This window comes from Tinamus guttatus, unplaced genomic scaffold (genome assembly GCF_059628265.1).
Source record: "Tinamus guttatus ecotype Peru unplaced genomic scaffold, ASM5962826v1 Tinamus_guttatus_pri_ptg000423l, whole genome shotgun sequence".
NCBI lineage: Eukaryota > Metazoa > Chordata > Aves > Tinamiformes > Tinamidae > Tinamus > Tinamus guttatus.
Window position 1 is genome coordinate 57,501 of NW_028288957.1, and position 17,081 is coordinate 74,581.

A 17,081-nucleotide genomic window follows, 5' to 3' on the forward strand; every position below is an offset into this window, starting at 1 on the left:
TTAGTCAGTAACTATTGCTTACTGGCAGGTTTAGCTTCCATTTAATTAAACAAATCCAACATTGTCTCTGGTCATCCGTATGGAAAGAACAGCAAAGCTGGAGGATGTGGAGCCAGGAGGGTGAGGAAAGCAAATTCGGATGGATCTGCCCTCCCCTGGGTGTTGCGGTTCCAAAAGACAAAATCTGCCACTGTTTCATTTAAGAGAGAAGACAATCAGTATTTCTATTCTTCTCCAAAATACACTGAGAGAAATTAATCAGATCCTGACTACAAGATCTGGAAATGGCAACTTTTCCAGCCCTTCTTTCCTGTATTTTAGGATTCTCCTCCCTTCAACCCTTCTACCAGAAACAAGAAGAAAATCATCAGGCACTCAACATCCCTCAAGAGCACAGCATAAACAGCATTCGTTTCAGAGCTATCAAAACTCTAGAGAGCCAAACAAGAACGTACATTTAGTATTTTGCAATGCAAAAGTCCTATCCCTTGGCGATACCGCTCCAGGCCCATCACTTGCTCCATGCACCCCGAGCACCGGAGCTACCTTTGCGGCCTTTGGGAGAGCACCTGGAGAAGCCAAACGTGAGGCAGGAGCACGAGGAGCTCTGCGTCCCCCTCGGCTCCTCGCAGCGTTGCTGGCTGCCTGGCTCTGAGTGCTCAGGCAGAAAACCCAGCTGAGCAGCGGGGCTCAGGCACCTCTCCATCACTGTCAATAAGTGCAACGGAGGGCCCTTACATCATTTCATTTACTATTTCAATGATTACATAGATCATTGCCTTCTCATTGTTTCAGTGATGGATTTAATTAACTTCCAATTAATCATAGTGGGTGATATTTAATGCTCAGCCCTGCACTGAGCGCAGTGTCACAGACCAAAGAATATCTTTTGAAGGCTTCAGTAATCAAGAGGTCATGGAAGATAGATGTTCTGCAGCAGCAGAGACAGAGAGAAGATAAATTCGTGTGTCCGCTCTGCCCGGGCTAACTGTTTTAGGGTAATTGTTTCACATCCAAATGATAACTTCGCCCGAGGTCCATCCATGCGCAGAGCCGCGGAAAGGCCGAGGAGGGGGTGGCTGAAAGGGGCACGTTCCGGAGACTCCACAGGGCTGCAGCTCCCCTCTGCCGGTAGCCCTGAGCCCTGCGGCTGCCGTGGTTAAGGCCCTGGCAAACGGGCACAAGGAGATTTCCTGTAAAGAAACTTCCACTTAGATGGGAAGACTGAAAAAGCCAAGCCCAAGCCAATGCCAAAAGGAGAGTTTCATTACCCTGCAGGTGACAGCACAGACCTTGCACCGCAGCTGCCGTCGTTCTGGGAGCAGCCGGGCAAAGCCAAGGGAGACCTTTCAGAAGGGGTCTAAAATTTCCCCCCACCAGAAAAAGCATCATAAAAAGCCCTTATTATTTTAAGCGGACACATTCACTTGCTGGCATTCTTGTGATGCATCCAGCAAACATACTCGGGGAGCTTGTCGGTGCTATCACCGATCTCTTTCCCTTTACTCTTCTGACAGTCTTTGGCTCAGGTTTTTGCCCCCAAAGACACTGCTGCAACGGCCAAGGCTACAACCCTTCCAAATTAGCTCTCTGTTTGCTGGGCAGCCTCTCACCAACTTGACAGCTTCAGGCTATGCAAACTGGGGTCATGTTCTGCAAAGACAGGGCTTTTGGCTGGAGGGCAAAGAGCATCCTAAAGACACCAGTTCCTAAGTCTCCAGACAGCCAACCTGCCTCAGAAAGACCTCTGTACACACTGCAAATGCTTTGAAAGACTCGTCCTGTGGGGAAGAAAAGACAAATGCTTTGAAAGACTCGTCCTGTGGGGAAGAAAAGACAACAGCATTAAAATGGGAGGGTAAGAGGAACCCAAAGAAGCTGGAAGGACGAGGAAGAAAGAGGAGATGGCTGTGCAGCGAGGTGGATCTGGTGCAGGCCCAGGTCCTGGTGTGCAGGACCCCCAGGATTTCTGACACTACCGGGAGGTGTTTTGCGAAGTCCCTGCAGATGAGGAGGGTTCAGACAGAGCTAGCGAGGTGGAGCAGAAACACCAGGAGTTCTTGGTGTACGCAATGAGCTTCCCCCAGGGCTTTCTCCCGTGCTGGCAGCCCGGGCTAAACGGATCCCGGGATGCTGAATTCAGCTCCGCGCACATGTGCACGTGTGGGAGCGGGAGGCAGCGCAGCCGGCCGCCCAGCAAAAGCCAAGGGCAATTCTTCCCTTTCCTTGCTCATCTCTGAGTGCAAAGCAATTATCTTCCTCATGACTTTCAATTTGTCTCCCTGGTATATTCCTGCCTGTCCAACACGACTTTACAACTCCTTCATCTGGCGCCCAGCTGGCATGCCTCACGGTAAATTCCTCTGAAGAGGGATTCAAAGTTGCCTTCCATCAGCGTGAAACTAATGAGCAAGGAACATCTTGACACATGGCAACGGGGAACAACACATGGTCAGCTGTGCTCGGCAAAGACCCCCTCGCTGAAGGCTTCCCAACTGCTCTCCTCCAAGTGCTCACGAGGCTCCAACGCGGGCCGGTTATTTATGAGCGTCTCCGCTCACCCAGGTGGCTCTTTTCAGAGGGACACTCTGCCCGACGAACGCAACTTCCCATCTGAAAGCGCTGCCTCTGCTTCCAAGCTGAGTTTTACATCCCAGCATGTTTTGTTCAATGTTTTTAACTAAAAAAAAAAAATAACTTGAAGCACTTCTGCAACTCTCAGCACCTCAGTACAACAGCACAAATACGATCAGGCCTGCAGCTTCACTGCTGGGAGCTCAGAGTTTTGTGGAAACACTTCAGATTTACACAGGCCTGTGCAAGAAGATTTTGTCCCCATCTAATTTAACTTCAATTTCTCCCACTCTGAAATACAGGAGTCTGAGCATAAATGAAACACTGGGACAGTATTTTCTAAAACTAATAATCAAAAGCTAGCCTCCAAACAGGCCTCTGAAAGTGAAGCATCCTAATTTTTCAGCAATTTAAATAACCACCGGTTGACAGCATTTTTCAAGCAAGTCACCTCGCTTGAAAACCAGCTTCTTTAGTTAGTATGTGAAGATTCTGTGGTAGTTTTCAAGGATATTGACACTTTGTTTTGGAATTAAATACCTAACCCTTGAGCGTTTGCAACTCCACACTGCAGAAGCCACATTTTGGACTGCTGGAAGTCGAAGAAAGCTGTCTGCAACATATCTGTAACATAAAGAGAGGCAAGGCACCTAAGGAAATAATACTGCAATCGTAAGAGCAACTGAGGGTACAGCGCTGTCTAAGAGCACCAGCGAGGCACCCCAACACGCCTCTGAAGAGATGCAGGAGGATCCTCTAAAAACGAATCAGGTACAAATGTAGGTTCTAAAATAAAGAGCTAATCGCTGCTTGCTGAAAGAGCAGGCGAGACAGAGAAGATACATTCATTTTGTACAATAAAACTGGCTAGATTTGCAAGCAGTAGCATTACGTAGGTGCAACAGCAAACCCTGATACCCTTGTTGGCTCTGAGCATTCCAAGCACTTTGCATCGTGGAGCAACCTCCCTGCCAAGCAGCAAAGACTGGATGTTGCAGAAAGGAAGATAAAGCTGTATATAAATATACAGACACATTTGCACTTACTTAAACAGGGGCACAAAGAGCTTGTGGACTTATCCAAAATCACGAAAGCAGCCTGGAGTTTTTCCCAAGTCCCATCCCAGTGGAATCTCATGAACTTCCTGCTTTTTAATTTCATTTCCTTCGACAGACACGAACAAGGAGCAATCATACTGCCAATATGTAAGACACAATTTCGGACTTACTTTAAAGTTCTCTGACTGAAGGCATACACAGAGGGCTGCACCTAATATGCTCCAGGAGGACCAGAATGGGATGCCCATTCATTTATTTATTTGCAAAGCATCACCAAATTCTGTGCTAAGCTTGAGTTAAATCATGCTTATTTCTTGAAGCCAGGTAGGATTCTTCTCGGTTTAACATTCATTCTTCCCCGGCCAAGAGACCCGAGCAGTATGTAGACATAAACCCAGGTCATGCTCTCTGGAGGCAGATCAATAACTCAATCAGTAGCTGGGAAGCTCCGAGTTTGACACTCGTGTTGTCAGTCATGGCATTTCTCGATCGAATCGTCTCGCGCTCAGAACGACCGAAGATGGCAGCGAGGGCTGCAAAGACGCGCGAAGCCGACGCTCGTCTGCGCTGATGGCAGTCAACATCATCCCGGCCAATGCTCCTGGAAAGCCCGGGAGGGCCGCGGAGCACAGGGTTGCCTAGAGGGATGCCCATATGGACAGACCGCTGATTGGCAGTAAATAATTCCACGCTGCTATTTGCGACTGCACCAGAAACAACCCAGACCAAAACAACTGCTCCTTTCTCCCCCTCCTGGCTTGTGTAAGACGACGTCTGGGAAAATCTGCTCTCTGAACTTGGTCCCCGATGGTAGCTCAGGCCACTTCCCAAAGTTACAGCAGCCAGGAGCAAAATCCTCTTTGCAGTAAGCGGGCGCTCTACACAGCTGCCCTTGCAGTCTTGCTTCTGCCCCAAACACTGCCCGAAAAGCCCAATTGCTGGTCTGGTTCATTAGGGCAGCCCTACACCTCTCCTGCCGTCTCCCTCCTCAGTCGCTTTCAGGGAGGCTATAAACCAGCCGGCGTTCCAGGTGGAGGACCTGGACATGCCCATGGGGGGACACCGAGGAGAAGGGACAGGCAGCATCTCCTCCTGACATCCCACCCTCCCGCGGGCACCTCCTCTCCCGCCACCCCTAGTCCTCCAGCGGCTGGGCAGCGGTGCACACTCAAGACACTCTGTTTTTCCTAAAATACCTCCTCCTGGTTTGGCGCCCGGCTCTCCCTGACCTGCGGATTTACAGGCTTTGGGGCAACCCTGGCACTCACCTCCTGGTTCTAGTTCCCAGAAGAGGGCTTGCAATGGTAGGTGATGCAGATCTAACATCCCCATCCCCTTAGTTGAGCTTCCTTCTGCTCTTAATAGGACACAGTTTTGCTTGTCTGCACCTTGTAACTCTAACAGTTTAAGACCTTTTATATTGCTGCATTTATTGGAACCACAACAAAAAAGCAAATGCATTTCTGTATGATTATGTGGCCAGCCCCCATCAGCAAATAAAGAACAAGTTAAGAGGGCACCTGTCAACATGGTGTCGTGATGGATTTCAATCCCGCAACCTCTGCGGCTCTGCCTCTCCCTGCATCAGCTTATTTGGCCTAATTAACCTGAGTTTTCCTTGCTCAACAGAAATCATCCCCATGAAAACGATGGAGCTTGCAGAACTGGAGGAAGGTTTTCCTGTTTTGAAATATGGATGAGCACATGCCCCAGGCCATCTGGTGCTGGCCTTAGGAAATTCCAAAATGGATTTAGGACAAATTAAAAAGGAATTTTGGAAGTGTATTTTTTTCGTATCAGCCTAGTGTTTATACACAGCTTGCGACTGCAGCAGTGTCCTCAATGCAGCACTTGAACAAAGATTCCCCCAAAAGTCTTTAGCCATTCTAGTGCTTCTCCCTAAGGGCTGGGGTGTTTGCATATAGAACTGGATACCACTGCTTCCCAAAGACAGGAATGTTCCCTGTTCATTAAGATCCATTTCACGGATAATCAATGTGCAGGCAGTGTTTGCTGTGTTTGGGTGAGGAATAGATGCACCTATCAAAGAAGGCACCTGCCCTGATAGAAGAAGCTGGGGCTTTACCCCAGCAGCCTCCCGCGCCGCCGGGGACACTGCTGTGCCGCTCGCCAAGGCGCCTGCCCAGCTGCAAGTGACAGCCAAGCGAAGGAGGCCGGGGGTTACTGGCCCGAACGGGAACGTTAACGCAACTGCACCAACCTCTCCCAACAGGGAACATCCCCTCTGTGATGCTCCCAGCGAATTCATTTCCAAGATACTTGGTATTTCCAGGTTACTCATGATCCTATTTGCGGAAAATCTGCTTGTTTCCTTGCAGTTTGGTGATAGGAATCTGCAAATCCAGCAGCAGACACCAGCTGTTCCTATCTCCCCTCTGCTTGCTTGTGGGGAGCCGGGGTGACAGAAAGGAGCACAGTGAGAAAATCTGACCCTCTCGGCTGCTCTGGTGCTCTAAGAGTGTCCTGAGCGAGAGCTGTAAACTAGCAATTTTAAAAGCATAGTTCTTTTAAATAAATAATCCAAGAAATTGGGAGAGCTGATTTTCTAGTCAAAGAACAAACTCATTTTCTGAGCAGTTTCATTCACTTGGGAATAGTGCATATTTAATAGGAAAGAAATGTCTACAAAAGCCCAGATGCAAGATTTACATTCAACTGAATGAAAAAGGATACTGGAAAGGATTGCTACCTTTTGGAAGAAATCTTTAAGCTCTCAGCATTTGTGAATTTTGGAATACTCTCCTTTTTAAAAAGCTTTCACTGAAGCATGGCTATCCAAAAAAAAAAAAAAAAGAAAGAAAGAAAGAAAAGAAAAAGCAAACTTCCTGAAAAAAATTAATTTTCAGTGGTTCTGTTCTATTCCCCCAGGTCTTTAAAAATCTCAGATTGAAATGGATGAATATGCAAGTGGCACTTATTGACGGCCTCCCACAAGCAGCAAAATCCTTTGAAATCATTGTGGTGGTAATTGTGAAAGAAGTTACATGCATAAAATTACTTCTCTGGTGCAAAAAGGATCATAAATCAGTTCGCAGTCAATCTATCCACAACTATTTCAGTCTAGAGGATTAAAAATATATATCTATACATAAATAACGCACAGTTAAATGCTTGGTAACCCAGGGGCATGGGATTGGAAGCGTAGGAGCTACTGAACGATTTCAGTATCTGCACTAGGTCTGCATGGCAGCTCGCTAGCTGCTGCTTTCTGTGTAAATTAGTTACACCACCACCATGGCGCAAATGCCTGGCCGACCCAGAGCAGGTATCTCCTCCAAATCCCTACCCAAATTTTATTTCTAAGAAAGGAAGAAAAAAAAAGCCCTAGAGCAATCTACCCAGTTCCACTGCCTCATTTTGTAAGGAGAAAATATTTAAAGCAAACGAAGAGCCTCTACGAAGGGGTATTTGCAAAGGGCAGTGCGAGCAGGCCCCGAGCACGTGCAGCGTGTTCACACACCTACAGTAACAGTGAGAGAAGTACCTTATTAGTGACTGTCCACGTTGACTTCTACATTTTCCGTGGCTAAGGTTTAGGGCTAACGAGTCCCAGAGTAGCGCCGCGATCCGGGAAACAACACGGTTACAACACCAAAGTGGAGAGCGCAGCGCGTGGGAGGCCCTGCTCATGCTTGCGCCGGGGGTTTTCTCTGCTCTGAGAAGATTAGGTTTTAAACAAAAATCAAAGGAAAGGAGGGCTGCAGCAGCGACTGGCCTAACTCACCTTCCCTCTGCAGGTTTTCCCTCTGCTCCACAGCTGCCAGGCTGTGATAAAACACCAGGTTTGGAGCCGCCAGCTCCAAGCTGCGGCCTGTGCCCGGGAAGCTGTGCCAGGAGGAAGGAGGCCGGAGTGCTGGGGTGAAACTGGGGAACGGAGGCACAGGGATTCCCGCCGTGCAGGCTGGACCGACCTGAACATTTCCATCCTATTCCTGTCAGACAGCAACGCTCCTGCCCACTGCAGTGGGTTTAGGATTTTACGGTCTTTCCGCACACGTGCTTGCCGCAAAAAGCTGCCTGCGTGAGTATTCCTGGCCAGAAAACACCCGTGTCACGTCAGACGGACCCTGAGCCAACTCGGTGCTTCCTGGTTCCTTTTTAGCAGTTACCTGAGCAATGCTGGTTTCATCATAGGCAGAATGGAGCCATCTCTCCTGTAACACACTTCACTGTTCCTCAGCTAAAGAAACGGCTTCCATTCCCTACATTTATCGCGGCTCCGGACATTCCCGGGGATTATTCCGCCTCTTCTTTCCTTGCTCACACACTTGCACCACTTCTTCTCGCAGTTTTGGACAGCGCAGCCCGCCGCATCCTACCTCACCAGTTCCCCCTTTCAGACCACTCTCCCAAGGAGGGCAAGGTAGGACAATACAAACAGCTGGTACCTTTTGGGGCCCCTTTTTTTTTCCTTGTATTAAGTTTCTGAACTGGGCATAGCCTGCGTTTTTTCCATTTTAAATGTGGGTGTCCTCACTAGGGAAGGAGAACATGGGTGTGTGACCGGTGTCCCCCATGCCAGCGGCATCCCTGTCCTGCCGCATCCCTCTCCCCCACGCACACACGCTGCTGGCCAGGACACAGCCCCGGAACAGCTCCCAGAGCATCTGACTCCCGTAGGGGCAGGAAGCTGGGCAAAGTGCAGCCCATTTCAGCGCCGCGAATGGGGCTCCCGTGTCAAACAGCAGTGACGCTGCCGAGATAAACCATCTGCAAGAGCGGGGCCAGCTCAGCTGCCAAGTCGCTTGACTGACGCGCGCATCCTCCCCTTCCTACCACCTTAATGAAGATACCATAAAAACTCTTAGTTACTTAAAAGCCGTCAATTAGCACCCCTCAAGGCTGTAAAACCTGTCACACCCCCCGCCCAGTGGGGTAGCTCTTAGTGAGCGGAGACTGGCAGGGCCCGCAAGGCGAAACAGAGCCCGTGCAACCGGAGCCACTCGCGGGCGTCCGGAGGGCCAGCCAGGCCCGGCCTCGGTGCCCATCCTCACCGAGGGGCTGCCAAGGACAACGCGTTGCAAAGGCGGCTCCAAAAGTGGGGCGGCTCATCCACAAGGCCGGGGGAAAGGAAAGCTCCATCCCGGGATCCTTCCCGCACTTTGGGAACGCAGCTTGTCGGCCCCCTGACTCGGCCTAGCTCAGTCTCTGGCTCTCATCCCCAGGGCAGCACGCGTTGACACAGGGCAAACCGCGGCTCCTTGCCAATAAGTCTATCGGTTGGGGGGGTTCTTCTTTTTGACATGGCTAATATGGAACCACAAAGATTTTGCAGGATAAACAGGAGAAATGCTGTTTTTTTTTTTTTTTTAATAGAACATTTCATAGTGATGATTAGCTGGCTGTGGAACTTGTATTTTACAAAGAGACGCTAAAAAGGAAGTGGCTGTTTATCCAGTTCCTGGGAAAATAACTAAATGCTGGCTGGTATTTATTCAGCTGAATTATTAGAATAGCATTTGCTCCTATACTTAAAGTCATGTCAGCGTTTCCATTAGGAAACTTAGGAAAATCAACCCCGAGGAACAAACTCGTTAATAAATAAAAATTGCCCCGATAAATCGAATTAGTTGTTTTATCAAGTTAGATTGCTTTTTAAAAAGATGTTGAAAGGGACAAAGGGACGTTAGCAGCAAACTTAAGGATGTGCTTTTACTAATAAATATGTATCATATCCATAACGTGAGATTCCAGAAGTAGCTAACATTTTGCTCAGTACCTGTCAGAACAGAGACGAAACTGGAAATTATTTTGTGCACAACTTTATCATTTTAAAGTAGTTTTTTTTCTATGCAAGGAGGGAAATTGACTTGTATTCTGAATTTCAGATAGTTTTAATGATATTTTTCTCTTTTACTCTTTTTTTTTGTTTATTAAAGGCTGGTTTCCTACCACAGAATTTCAGTGAACTGAATCTTTTGGCAACGATTTTGATGATTAATAAGACTAAAACGCCTTTTCCCAATAATTACAGAGTAGATTTTCATGTGAAAGATATTGACACGCTCCTGAACATTTAAAAAATAATAATTTCCAGTCACTATAACAAATTGCCACGTGCTTCTACTCGGGAAATATGTGTGCATCCACACTTCCAGTCCTATTAAATTGAGGCTACTCTGGTGTGCAAAGTTATGCCCTTGAGCAGGTTTTTGAAAGATTATCGTCCTTTTATCCCGTGCCCTGTCGTGCCTTTTCCCCTGTGCCCTAACTGCAACTTCAAAGCACCGAAATCACTGAATTTGGGCAGACAACAGGAGCTCTGCTGGGACAGAGGTGGGAGCACCAGTCCGCTGCAGCCTGCCTTTCCTGGGCCCCGAAGGCTCAGTGCCAAAACCTGGCTAATGACATCGTGTACAATGCGGATGCCATGGTTTTTATCATGTTATATCCCGACGTCCTAGCGGGCCGGCTGGCAGCCCCCGTGGCTCCCCGCGCGCCCGCGCGTGCAGCCCCGGCGGGGCTCGCGCGCCACCAAGCCCGTCGCGCCGCCTGCCCCTGTCGTCACCGATAACGGTATCGCCCAGCTCTGGCGAGGCTCCGCGTCGCCGCTCGGCAAGGAGGAGCGCGGAGGGACACGGCCGCAACGCCGCGCCTGCCACCCGGGCACGTGCGCGCGACCTGAAACAGCCCCCGGCTCCACGAGCACCATGCGGAGCTGCTGGTTTGTTTATTCTCCCTTAAGTCAATCGGCCAGGAGGATGAAGGCAGTTCCCTCTGCTGTAGTGACCCGCGCGTTCTGGGCGCTGTCCCTGAAGGACACTCGTCTGATAAACGCGCTGATGAATCCAGGCTCTGGATTCTGAATGTGTGAGGAGCAACCTGAGAAACGCGAGAGGCTGCTGGAAGAGCCTTAGAAAGTCCATAGGTGCAGCATTAATGCCTATGAGAAATAAAAACGCTCCCCAGGGTCAATAGCGGGATGGAAAACCCTGCGCCCTTGGAGCAGGATGCGGCACAGTTCGAGGCAGCTGATGGAGACGTGTTACAGTGTGTCAGTACGTTGTTTTTAAGACAAAAATGCCTTGAGAAGCATTTCTGGGGATCATCAGCAAAGGCAAATGTTTTAAATAGGCAGCGACTCCATACTTGAGAGCTGCTAGTACAGCATTCATCAGATCTGAGAGGCTGTGTCATATGAAGCAATTTATGAGACAGACATCTCTATTTCCTGCCTCCACCCTCAAATTTACAGGCCGGTTATGATTTTCTTGGCTAATACTCGCCCGCCGGAATGATTCCCTGTGAACGACCCTTGGTGCCTTGGCACTTTGCTAGCAGCTCTGGGCGCAGGGTCGTGAGCATCAGCCTCGGGGACACCTCATCTCCACCCCGATGCAGAGCGAGGTGGAGGCTCCCCGGGGAGCCCTTCCACCTACCTACCTTCGACCCACTCCTCACTGACTTGGCCACAGCTCCCTGGGCACAGTCACCCCCGACACGCACGGCAGCCGAGCGCAGCGCGCCACGTAGGAGGTGATAGGCAAGGAGGAGCTACAACTACCAGCCCAAGTATGTTCCAACGCAAACACATTTAACGCCGGCTTGCATACTTGGTCGGCTAAATTGTGTCTGTATTTAATTTGCTCATGCCTGCATATTTCTCCCAGTCAGCTGGACTAAGCCGTGAGACTTTGCAAGGAAATTTGCTTTTGTGGCCTTCCCAGCTGTGGCAAAACTAGGCAGCGTGCAGACCGTCAGGAAAACGCAGGTGGGGAGAGGGGAGATTTCCCACTCGCCTTCCAGACTGAGGAGGTTCCACATTTGTAGCCAAACAAAACTGAGAACGTGACTCCTGAATCTGCAAGTTCACTGATCTCCAGTTGGAAAAAATCACTGTGTAACTCATTAGTCCAAGTTAGGAAGAATTAATCACCATGATATTCTAAGCAGTCAGTACCAATTGCAACTTGTTTTGTTTTTCAGTGAAGGGGTCTGAGAAGTGACGATGGTTCTTCCTTGGTACTTGGAGGGCACTCAACGCATACCGGTGGGCACAGAAAGCATCGGAACACAGGCAGAACATGCACAAAGTCATTCATATGTTTTGTCACTTTCAGACACCTGAGAGATACTTTTCCTCTTTCTTTTTTCTTCTTAAAGAACAAATAGGAAAAAAAAAACATTTTAAAGATCTTATGGCCCCATGTTTTCCTGCGGGAGGGACATGCCAGGGATGCCACGGGTCCCATGTGAGTCCCCTTCAAGCTGAGGCTGTGCATATCTGCCGCAAACACAGCCCTCAGCACAGGCACGAGTGCCACCTTTTATCCCCTGGGCTCTGCAGCAGCCTCCAGAGGGACTGCTTTTTCTCTCCATTTCTTACAGAGTTTCTAAGCAGCAGGCTTCATACTTCTGATGTTTCTACCTTGTTATTTCAAAGAATGAAATTACCTGTCAGGAACACTTGCCGTATAGTTTTACCACCGCGGCAGAACTATTTTAAATACTACTAGATTATTAAAGTTCTCCTTCAGGAATACTTCAGAAATAATTTTGCTGCCCTCTAGCCTGCTGTTGAAATCTTCCTAGCCTGCCAGCATTACCCTTCAGGAATGCTTCGGAAATAGCTTTACTCACTTTACTGTCCTTTTCATTACTATTGAAATCCTTCCAGAATGCCAGAGTTAACCTTCAACAAGACGCCAGAATAACTTCCACATTCTGGAAGGGTTTCAATAGTGATTTAAAGGACATCAAAATGCAGTTTTATGGGTTTTTGTTTTTGTGTCAGTGGTAAGGATAGCGATGGTAAAATATGGATGTATGCACTTTCCTATTTTGTGTTGTGTGTTTATATAAACACGTATAACCACTCAGGCTGGAATAAGAGTGGTCCTGAAACCTAGAGGAAGTTGTTTTGAAAAAAGAGCTTCTAAAAATTGCCAAAGCATGAACTGAGGTGACAGCAGGGAATGGGGTTTTGTTTGCTTAATGGACCTGCAAATGAATTCTGATGATCTTACTCTGACAATGAAAGTCTTGAGGGCATGAGCCAATTGCTTTGACTAAAATGAGGAAGATCAAAAAGCTTTGCCCCAAACTCTAACTGACCCCAAATTAAATCCATTTTGAGCGGTGGAAAGTTCTTCTGTTGTTGTTGTTGCTCTGCATGTCTGTGTTCAACAAGGGGAAATGCTCAAGCTCTGCAGCAAAGACCCTGTCTGTAATTTTTCCAGCTCAACAGAACCAGGAAATCCCAAAGTCCTGGGAGCCATTTCCAACCCCCTCGTGAACACACGAGATCATTTTGAAAGTCCCGAGCTGCCACATTACTGAAGCACATTCCTCTGAGGTTCAGGCTCCCTTATTCCTCAAAACACAGAAGCTCAGGCACCTGCAAAGATCATTTCTCCGAGCATGAGGGGGAAAGGGCACCTGTTTATGAGACTGGGCAAGGGAAAGGGAATCAGTGGAGACAGAGGAAACGTGGCCCTACCTCGGTGGGGGTGTCAGTGGCGGGAGCACCGTGTGCTGTGGCTCCCCTCAGCCTGCGCGGAGCGGAGTCCTAGTGGGTGGAATAAACCACAAGCCCACGACTTACAGCGTTTGATTTAAGTACCTAGAGAAGCAGCTGGGGGAAATACTCTACTCCAGCTCGAAGCCACCCTCGGCAAAGAGACAGGCTCAAAGGCACCGAGCTCCTCAGCAGCCCCTCCGGCGGCCTCCCCTGGGCCCCGTCTTGGCTCTGCTGCCGCCTTCCCCGGGTGCCGCGGCCAGCGACGGAGGGTCTCGTGGGGGCTGTGGGTACCGAAAGGCACGAGGGACGTCGGTGCCTCCTGCAATCCCTCCTGCTTGGGAACAGCGGTGTGATTAGGAGGGAATAACTCAGGCGGGCGCTGGCATTTTCAGGCTCCCGCACGCAATCGTGACTTGCCCGAAGCCTGAAGCTCTGACCAGAATCAACGGAATAAAAATAAAATGATGAATGCCTAAGCACTCACTGACTGTTTTGCTGCCTGCTTCTCTTCAAATAGATTTTTGTCCATCAGTGATTTTGCCATTTTTCTCTGCAATTGCATCCACCACCAGTGCAGACCAGCTAGGACCTCAGGGTCACTCGAGCTTCTCAGCAAGAGGTCCAAAGGGTTTTGATTTAAAACAAAATCTTCTGAAAAGATTTCCTACTGTGTCAATAAAAAAGTCTTATTAAACTTTCATAAGGTATCCAATGATGTTTTTAAAATGGTCTCTCATGAATGGAGGCCTGTAGCTAAAGCAATATACAAATGCATTGATGTTATTTTTATGTGAACAACTTCTAGGAATATTTTTAACCATACTAACAGGAGATTTAGAAATACAAATTTTGAGGAATCTGATCACTTTTTGTCCTTCTGTCCTAGTGTAAAACCAAGACCACATATTCTGCACAACAGAGTCAGCACGCTTGTACTGCACCAAAAATCTACAATCAGATTTTACCTCTGCAAAAAAGCTCAATCCCAGGTAAAAAGTTTCCTGTTGAATATCCAAGCTGTAATGAATATTATACTATATTCCATATATTACTCCCCACCCATATTTTCCTTTGAGACAAGCGCTCCTGTGCCTGGGGACCCTACAGGCTGCTGCTTCAGCACTGCCAGTGCAAGGTTCCCCCCAGCTCCAAGCTGGACATCAAGCGCATGAGGGAGCCCTGGGTGTCAGGGTCAGCAATGCTCTCCAGCTCCCATCTCCATTTTCATGCCCTTCTGACAGGTTCTCCCCTCCAGAGCATGGACCTGCCTCGTGGTTTCAGAGCAGACATTTCATTATTGGAGGAATAAACATTTAACCTGTCCCTTTTTCCAGCAGTGCCTTCCCGATTTTTTGCACTGCTGCAGGATTTAGAGCACGGCAGGGAAAGCGGGCTCGCTCACGTGCACCCGCTCCCGCACAGCCACATTCACACTCTTGCCCACGTTTACAGTTCTGGAGCCCAGCTATTCCTCATCACAAGGGGACCTTCCCTACAGCAAAATATTATTTTAAAGCCGTACTAACAGTAATTAGAGGCAATTGAGTTTTATCAACTAACACAAACTGTGGGATTTCAGACTTGGATTTCAGCTGGTATTTTAATGAAGTGTGCGCTAACGACACAAAATCTTCTGTCACGGCGGCAGCTGAGTTTCATATACAGACCTTTGATGGGGGACCATGTGTTAGCACTCAGACACTTCCAGCCCGTGAGCGCGCAGAGCGGCAGCCGCGGGGCCGTCACGCAGCCCCTTGGAGCTCCCTCTGCCCCGGGGACGGTCACTGCAAAGCCCGGGGCAAGAAGGGACCTTCTCTGGTGCAGCCCCGCGGGCTGGGCCGCCGCTGGGGTCCCATCCGCGCACGCCACAAGCAGGAGCTGAAGGGGACTCCACCAAGCGAGGAAGACTCCTGCCACCCCCTCAAGGAGAGCCCTGGATCCTGTCCCTGACTTTTTATCTTGCAACCTGTTGGCCAAAAAACAGTCTGCAACAAATAATAGTAAAATTACACTATGCAAAAGCAAAGGGTTTCATACGTTCCTCAGAGACATCAGAAAACACAGACCTCTCTAAAAAAGCGCTATTTCTTCACAGATCAGAAACCTGTCTTTCAGCTTTAATTTCTGCGGGCTCATTTAATCTAAACCTCATCTTGACGCCAATCACAAAAAACTACAATTTTGATGAAGATGAGGCTTTCTTTTCTAAGCAGTTGGCCATAAATGATCTTGTGAACTTGATATTGAAGATGAACTACTAAGCTCATTGCTACAACAATTTGATTAACTTTGAATTCATTATCTGTAGTATTGGCTATTTGAATAATTGCAAATTATGCCTGAGAAAAGCAGCATGACTTTGCTCAAGCTTAAGCTTTGCTCTTTATAAATGTGAGCTTGGTGATGAAGATGAGCTACTCGATTAAATTGGACTGTAATCTGATTAGTCTAGAACTTATACCTACTCTATCTGCTTTCTGACTAAGCACAGATGAAGCAAGCGAAAACTCCCTTTAATTTGTTTTGATGCCTAGTGCCCCATGCTGCTCTTAGCTGAGACATCTTTCCCTTTCCTTGGCAAAGCTCTAAGTATATATATTTTTTGCAACGTGCATTGCAGTTAATGTTACAAGGAGTAACTCTGCTCTTCAGAGCTTTTCTGCCAAGTGGGTCACCTGCAGAGAAGGGCTATCAGGGAGATTAAATACAGGAGACTTGTGGAGAGGAGAATCAAGGCGCACAGTCCAGAATACGGGTGTGGAGGACAGGCAGGGTTGCAGGAGATGTGAAAATAGGTTTCCTTTCAGCTGATGTTTGTTACAAGAATGCTGGGACCTCCTCAGGGCAGGACTGCATCTTGGCTGGGAATAGGGAAGCGAGAGGAGCGACATTATCCGGAACCACCTCCCAAAGGCGTCAGCGATCTGCTTTAAATGACGAAGGTTTGACTACAATTCTTGGATGTGTTACCCATGACAGCCAGCACCTGGACGCAGTGACACACGAAGGATCTTGCAGTATGACGCCTCAGACCTTGCTAGGGGAGGATACAGGATGAAATGACTCATAACATTTTAATAAGAGACAAAAGCACAGCCTAAGACCTTTATAAAGCTGATTTATAAATTAATCCGTTAGGTGGCCTTGATTTAATTCAGAGTGAGATTCTTGTGTGCATTTTCATGACAGACACAAATGAAAGCAGACAAAACCGGTTGATGTCTACATTTTCTTGGGCTCCAACTTCTCCTGCTTTTACACAAGAAACCTCCAGAGCATTTCAGGTATCAGCTTGCAGAGATTATGGCCCAAAAGCATTCAGGACCTTTGTCCCTAGAGCATCTGTACAGCAAGAACACGATGTCATTGCACTGCTTGCCTTCCCAAGCAGGCAGGAAGAAGGAAAGTGCTCCTCACATCCCGCACAAGGATCCAGTGGGATGTCTGCAATCCTGCAAAAAGGAGCTGGAAGATCAAAGCATCCAGACTCATCTATTTTCCCCAGGAAGAGGGAGATGTTCAGAGTTAAGTGAGTGGGTGGACAGAAAAATGTGAAGAAGCCTAAACTTTTGCTTAGGAAGTAAAATGACTGTGGGATGGCTGAAGAACTGCTCAAGCAAATGGGTGATGAGCACAAATACTTGAGGCGAATGAGTGTTTCTGGCTGAAGGCCAGACTAGGTGACTGCAACAGTTGTTTTTTTTGTATCCTGATGTGCATCTATAGACACGCAAACACAGGATACAGATCTCTGCCCCACAACACTCCAGGTGCACTTCAGCACACTTAATTCCAGTAAGCTGATTTTGAACAGTTTTATTTCCTGTGCAGCGTTCACAAATCTATATGTAGTTTAGCCATGTATTTCAAAGACAGAGGAAATTCTGGTGGGAAAATATGTGTTATTTTTTGTGTCCCTTACCCCACCAGGCAGGAGCCATTCAGCACCGGCTGCCCTAGAACTTCAC